The 7,377-nt window shown below is 46.8% G+C and overlaps 1 non-coding gene across 1 annotated transcript; it reads right to left on the reverse strand.

The window, feature by feature from the left end:
- Positions 1–2,195: 2,195 nt before the first annotated feature.
- LOC114809931 lies at positions 2,196–2,331 on the reverse strand. The gene has a single exon (XR_003757702.1). It is a non-coding gene; the product is annotated as a small nucleolar RNA SNORA7 (small nucleolar RNA).
- Positions 2,332–7,377: the final 5,046 nt, after the last annotated feature.

Below are 7,377 nucleotides of genomic sequence, written 5' to 3' on the forward strand. Positions count from 1 at the left end.
CACACCTACCCATCTGCAAAGGCTGCTAGAAATTCCCTAATAGCTACTGCTGTTGGACTTGGGGAAGCACATCGACAGGAAAGTTGATGGAAGTGTTTCCAGCCTAGTAGGAACTTATAGTCCTAGTCAGACTAATTCCAATGTCAGTGGTGATGCCCATGCCCAAGGAAACTGTTAAGTCACAAACTGGGCAGAGGGCTTATTGCCCGGAAAAACAGGCTGCACTGGTTGGGATCGGGATCCCCAAGGGGAAACTTCTTTAGAAGCAGCGTGGCTTAGTGGATAGAGCCCAGGCCTGGGAGTCAGAAGGTCATGGGTTCATTCATTCATTCATTCATTCAATAGTATTTATTGAGCGCTTACTATGTGCAGAGCACTGTACTAAGCGCTTGGAATGAACAAGTCGGCAACAGATAGAGACAGTCCCTGCCGTTAGCCGGGCTTACGGTCTAATCGGGGGAGACGGACAGACGAGAACGATGGCGATAAATACAGTCGAGGGGAAGAACATCTCGTAAAAATAATGGCAACTAAATAGAATCAAGGCGACGTACAATTCATTAAAATAAATAGGGTAAATATATACAGTTGAACAGACGAGTACAGTGCTGAGGGGACGGGAAGGGAGAGGGGGAAGAGCAGAGGGAAATGGGGGGAAAAGAGGGTTAAGCTGCAGAGAGGTGAAGGGGGGGGTGGTAGAGGGAGTAGAGGGAGAAGGGGAGCTCAGTCTGGGAAGGCCTCTTGGAGGAGGTGAGTTTTAAGTAGGGTTTCGAAGAGGGGAAGAGAATCAGTTTGGCGGAGGTGAGGAGGGAGGGCGTTCCGGGACCGCGGGAGGACGCGACCCGGGGGTCGACGGCGGGACGGGCGAGACCGAGGGACGGCGAGGAGGTGGGCGGCGGAGGAGCGGAGCGTGCGGGGTGGGCGGTAGAAAGAGAGAAGGGAGGAGAGGTAGAAAGGGGCGAGGTGACGGAGAGCCTCGAAGCTTAGAGTGAGGAGTTTTTGTTTGGAGCGGAGGTCGATAGGCAACCACGGGAGGTGTTTAAGAAGGGGAGTGACATGCCCAGATCGTTTCTGCGGGAAGATGAGCCGGGCGGCGGAGTGAAGAATAGACCAGAGCGGGGCGAGAGAGGAGGAAGGGAGGTCAGAGAGAAGACTGACACGGTAGTCTAGCCGGGATATAACGAGAGCCCGTAGCAGTAAGGTAGCCGTTTGGGTGGAGAGGAAAGGCCGGATCTTGGCGATATTGTAAAAGTGAAACCGGCAGGTCCTAACCCCGGCTCCACCGCATGTCTGCTGTGTGACCTTGGGAAAGCCATATCACTTCTCTGGGCTTCAGTTACCTCATCTGTAAAATGGGGATTAAAAGTGTGAGCCCTATGTGGGACAGGGGCTGTGTCCAACCTAACTTGTATCTACCCCAGAGCTTAGAAGAGTTTTTGACATACAGTAAGCGCTTCAGAGTACCATAATTATTATTGTGTTCAAGCAGAGATCATCATCGAATAACATTGCATTACTTGGACCGAAACTGGTCAGCAGAGGAGTGGCCGATTCACACCAGACGCGTTTCCCCGAGTACAAAGTATGGATATATAGCTTCTGTGTCCAGTTCAAAGAAGGAAAATCCAGTGTCTGGCCTCCTGAGTCTGCCTGAGAAACAAAAGTGACAATGGATGACCCTAGGCTACTAACAGTAGCATATACAATCTGACAGTCAATCGATGGTATTTACTGACCGCTTACTATGTGCAGAGCACCGTACTAGGCTCTTGGGAGAGTATGGTGCAACACAATTAGCAGACACGCTCCCCGTCCATAGGCACACGACGATACATAGAAAGAAAAATTCTGCAAGAACCCGGAGAGACTGCCCATGTGGATTTGTGATCCGTCAAGCTAATCAACGGAGAACATTTTGACGTGTGGTCGGGAATCGCCACTGGCCCTGAGGGGACCGGAGAGCTGATCTGACTTGTCTTATGCCGTCAAGTCATTCCCGATCCATAACGACACAACGGACGCACTTCTCTCAGAACGCCCCGCTCTCCACCTGCAAACATTCTGGTAGTGGATCCACAGAGTTTTCTTGGTAAAAATCCAAAGTGGTTTACCATTGCCTCCTTCCGTGCAGTCAACTTGAGTTTCCGCCCTCGACTCTCTCTCGTGCCACTGCTGCCCAGCACGAGTGAGTTTTGCCTTGTAGCAGATTGTCTTCCACTCGCTAGCCACTGCGCGAGCTAGGAATGGAATGGGTAGGTCTCTGCTTGACTCTCCCTCCCGTAGCCGAGCCGTAGAGTACTGGATACTCACCGGGTGCAACCCTCAGAGGGGAGGAGAGCTAACTAGAAACTGTCCATTTTTTGCATGGATCTTACCAAAATCTAGACAATGGTATCTCATAGATTATATCATCATCCGTTGCTGGGACTTAGAAGATATGCGAATCACTCAGCCGAGAAAGGAGCCAAGGAGCCAAGTACCGCCTCATCATCTACTTACTGCTTTAGAGAAGCAGCGTGGCTCAGTGGAAAGAGCACGGGCTTGGGAGTCAGAGGTCATGGGTTCAAAACCCAGCTCTGTCACTTGTCAGCTGTGAGACTGTGGGCAAGTCACTTAACTTCTCTGTGCCTCAGTTACCTCATCTGTAAAATGGGGATTAACCGTGAGCCTCACGTGGGACAACCTGATTACCCTGTACCTCCCCCAGCACTTAGAACAGTGCTCGGCACATAGTAAGCGCTTGACAAATACCAACAGTATTATTATTATTATTATTATTATCATTACATGCTCCTAGTTCGACCCTTCAAGTACAATCAGTGCATCCAAGTGTAATACAAAAACCACCGTGGTTCCAGAACATCAAACCTTTGAAGAACAATAATGGTATTTTTGTTAAGTGCTTACTATGTGCCAAGCACTGTACTAAGAGGTGGATAACCCTATTCCACATAGGGCTCACAGTCTAGGTAGAGGCGGGGGACAACAGGTATTGAATCCCATTTTCACAGATGAGGAAACGGAAGCTCAGAGAAGTGAAGCGACTGGCACAAGGTCACACAGCGGGCAAGCAACAGAGCAGAGTTTAGAACCCAGGTCCTCTTACTCCAAGATTCTATCTTTTTCCACTTGCCCACCCTGCTTCCCTAAAAAGAAACTTACAAGATGCTCTGCAATATCCCCAAAGCCCTAATGAGAAGCGGTGTGGCTCAGTGGAAAGAGCCTGGACTTGGGAGGCAGAGGTCATGAGTTCTAATCCTGCTTCTGTCACTTGTCAGCTGTGTTACTTTGGGCAAGTAACTTCACTTCTCTGGGCCTCACTTACCTCATCTGTAAAATGGGGATTAAGACTGTGAGCCCCATGTGGGATAACCTGGTTACCTTTTATCTCCTCCTCCCTGCCCCACCGGTGCAGTGCTTGGCACATAGTAAGCACTTAAATGCCATTATTATCATCACTATTATTAATGGAATAAGGCACTCCAACGACAAACCATCAAAACTTAAAATGACCATGACTTAGAGAAGGTTTGATTGCAATCAGCACTGTAGCATTAGATATGGCTAATGGAAGTGGTATTTTGTTGGGAATGCGATTCAGAACCATCAGCAATGCCATTACCAGTCACTCAGTCATATTTATTGAGCACTTACTGTGTGCAGAGCATTGTACTAAGAGCTTCCCGTAGTCTGCCCAGCCCAGGATTCTGTTTCCAACGGCGGCACCGAGAGGCGTGCAGGAGCCACGTATAATATAAACTCCCCACCTTTCATGGGGGGTGCTACTCCAACTGCATCATTCATCCTTTCTTCTTACTAACTCTTTATTTAAACTCCAAGACCCTACCTAATTCTTCTGGAAACACCTAAATAAATTTCTCCCAAAAACATAAAGGCATGAATACCCTTTTCATACCCATCCTCTGTGTGTTGATTACCCCTCTTCAAGTCTTTCTGCTCTCCATTCTATGCTTTACTCTCCTTTCTACATCAGGCTTAGTGGGAAAAGCCTAGGCTTGGGAATCAGAGGTCATGGGTTCTAATCCCGGCTCTGCCACTTGTCTGGGCCTCAGTTCTCTCATCTGTAAAATGGGGATTAAGACTGTGAGCCCCACGAAGGGCAACCTGATCACCTTGTATCTACCCCAAAACTTAGAACAGTGCTTGACATAGAGTAAGCGTTTAACAGATATCATTATTATCTTTCTCAAAAAAAAACCCAAAACTCTACATTCGTCTCCCTTCGCCACAAAAAACTCTGATGGTTATATCACCATCGATCAAACAATGATATTTATTGAGTATTTATCACGCTTAAAGGACTGTACTAAATGCTTGGGAGAGCATAATACATCTTAGTGGGTAGACACGTTCCCTGCCCACAGTAAGCTTACAGTCTAGAGAGGGAGACAATCAGCTTTCCCCTTCCTACTTATCCCCTCCTTTTTTTTTTTTTAAGGTATTTGTTAAGCACTTTCTATGTGCCAGGCACTGTACTAAGTGATGGGTTAGATACAAGTTAATCAGGTTGGACACAGTCCCTGTCTCACATGGGGCTCATAATCTTAATCCCCACTTTACAGATGAGGTAACTGAGGCACAGGGAAGTTTAGTGATTTGCCCAAGGCCACTCAGCAGACAAGTGTTAGAGCCGGCATTAGAAACCAGGTCTTCTGACTCCCAGGCCCATGCTCTATCCACTTGGCCATGCTGCTTCTCTGACAACAACGCAGCCCACAGATTTCATTCCTCTAATTTACTTTGTCTTGAATTTCTCTCTCTTGTTGGCAATCGCTTGCTCCTGTCTTGCCTCCTGCCTGGAACTCCCTCTCCTTTTATATCCTCGAGGTCTACATTCTCCCCATTTTCAAAGCCCGGCTAAAGCTGCATATCCTCCAGCATACTGGGTTCTAATCCTGACTCCACTACAAGTCAGCTCTGTGACCTGGGGCAAATCTCATCACTTCTCTGTGCCTCAGTTCCCTCATCTGTAAAATGGGGGTGAAGCCAATCCCCTTGATTCTATTTATCATCCCCTTGTTGCTATTTACTGCTATTGTTTTTGTCTGCCTGTCTCCCCCGATTAGACTGTAAGCCTATCAATGGGCAGGAACTTTATCTGTTGCTGAATTGTACATTCCAAGCGCTTAGTACAGTGCTCTGCACATAGTAAGTGCTCAATAAATACTATTGAACGAATGAATGACTCTGAGCCCCATGTCTGACATGGATTGGGTCCAACATGATAAGCTCGTATCTATCCCAGCACCTAGTTCAGTACCTGGCACATAGTAAGCACTTAACAACTACTATTAAAAAAAGATGCTTTCCCTGACTACCGTCTCATTTCCCCACCCTGTTCACCCACCCTGTGGAGTCTGTCAATCAATCGTATTTATTGAGTGCTTACTGGGTGCCGAGCACTGTACTAAGCACTTGGGAGAGTTCAATATAACAAAGGACACATTCCCTGACCACACCCGTGCACCCGGGTCTATACTCCTTAAGCGCTCTGATGCTCATCCCATACCGAGCTAAACAGCACTAATGAACATAGTCTTATACTCCATCAGTCAATCAATGCTTTTTATGGAACTCTCACTTTGTGCAGAGCACTGAACTGAGCACTTGGGAGAGTATGTGATAACAGAACTGGTACTCTATTTGCAATCTGTTTTAATGTCCGTCTCCTTCACTGTACTGTAAACTTCTGGAGGGAAGGGATCATGTCTGGCATCACTACTGTGCCCTCCCAAGTGCTTAGTACAGTGATTGATTGATCTGAAGCGATAAGGTGTCAATCTATGGTGTTTATTGAGTACTTACTTTTGCAGAGCACTGGACTAAACGCTTTGAAAAGTACAAAACAATAGAGTTGTTAAATGTGATCCCTCCCCTACCGGGGGAGGAAAAAATCAAAATGAATTACAGATAGGGAAAACCTGCATCTCATTTTGATTGGAATAAGCATAGTTTAAAATCTCAAATTATCCTGATGGTAGTAAACTGAACAAGTAATAGTAGTAATAATAGCCGTTGAAGACAAAGTAATGTACTAAGTAGCCTTTAAGCCACTGATTGGTTTTTTGATGGACCGCGCTCAGTGTATGTCCTTCATAGACCATGATTTTTCTTTTCCTGGTGACATGGAAAGTGAGACCAAACTGGAAAATACATCTTCAAATCCTCTGAGAATGAAGGGACCGTGGTTCTATTTTCGTACTCTTCCTTAAAAGCTACGAATGACTGTGTCAACTGGCTGTGAAATGCCAGTAACTGAATTAATAAAGAAAACATTTGGAAGATTCTGAATTCAGTTCTGGAGGAATAAGTTTGACATTAATTGACTAAGAAAAATAAAACAGATTTGCTCCCATGTGAGTTTCAAATTCCAGTGTTGCATTTTTAACGGGTAAAATGATGTAAATAGCATTTCAAAGCAATCTCTGGATCTATAAATTCATTCATTCATTCACTCATTCATACGATTCACTCAATCGTATTTATTGGGTGCTTACTGCGTGCAGAGCACTGCACTAAACACTTGGAAAGTACAATTCAGCAACAGAGACAATCTCTGCCCACAAAGGGCTCACTGTCTAGACGGGGGGCGGTGTGGGGTGGGGTTGGGGGGAGGCTGCTGTTGGATAGGATTTGCCGAATGGTACTTGCTCTTGAGGTTTCCTTGAGATTGAGCAATACTACCACTATTATAATTATTATTATTACTCCTATTTTCAGAGTACACTGTGTGTACACGGAAGGTGGGGGTCGGGGCAGCGATCGATCCTTGGTCGACTCCTTAAATCAATAGTTCATCTGCTTAACGACGTGGGACGGAAAGGGCATTGCCTATTGAGAAACAGCACGGTCTAGTGGATAGAGCAGGGGTCTGGGACTCGGAAGGACCTGGGTTCTAGTCCTGGTTTTTCCACTAGTCTGCTGTGTGACGTTGGGCAAATCACTTCAATTCTCTGTGCCTTGGTTACCTCATCTGCTAAAATGGGGATTGAGACTATGAGCCCCATGTGGGACATCATATTCAAGGCACATCGCCTCAAAGAGGCCTTCCCTGACTAAGCCCTCCTTCTTTCTTCTCCCACTCCCTTCTGCATCACCTTGACTTGCTTCCTTTATTTATCGCCGCCTCCCTCCCCTGGCACCACAGCGCTTACCTACATTGGGAGAAGCGGCGTGATTCAGTGGAACGAGCATGGGCTTGGGAGTCAGAGGTCACGGGTTCAAATCCTGGCTTTGCCGCTTGTCAGCTGTGCGACTGTGGGCAAGTCACGTACCTTCTCGGTGCCTCAGTTCCCTCATCTGTAAAATGGGGATTAAGACTGGGAGCCTCACATGGGACAACCTGATTACCCTGCA

This window comes from Ornithorhynchus anatinus, chromosome 2, assembly GCF_004115215.2.
Source record: "Ornithorhynchus anatinus isolate Pmale09 chromosome 2, mOrnAna1.pri.v4, whole genome shotgun sequence".
Taxonomy (NCBI): domain Eukaryota; kingdom Metazoa; phylum Chordata; class Mammalia; order Monotremata; family Ornithorhynchidae; genus Ornithorhynchus; species Ornithorhynchus anatinus.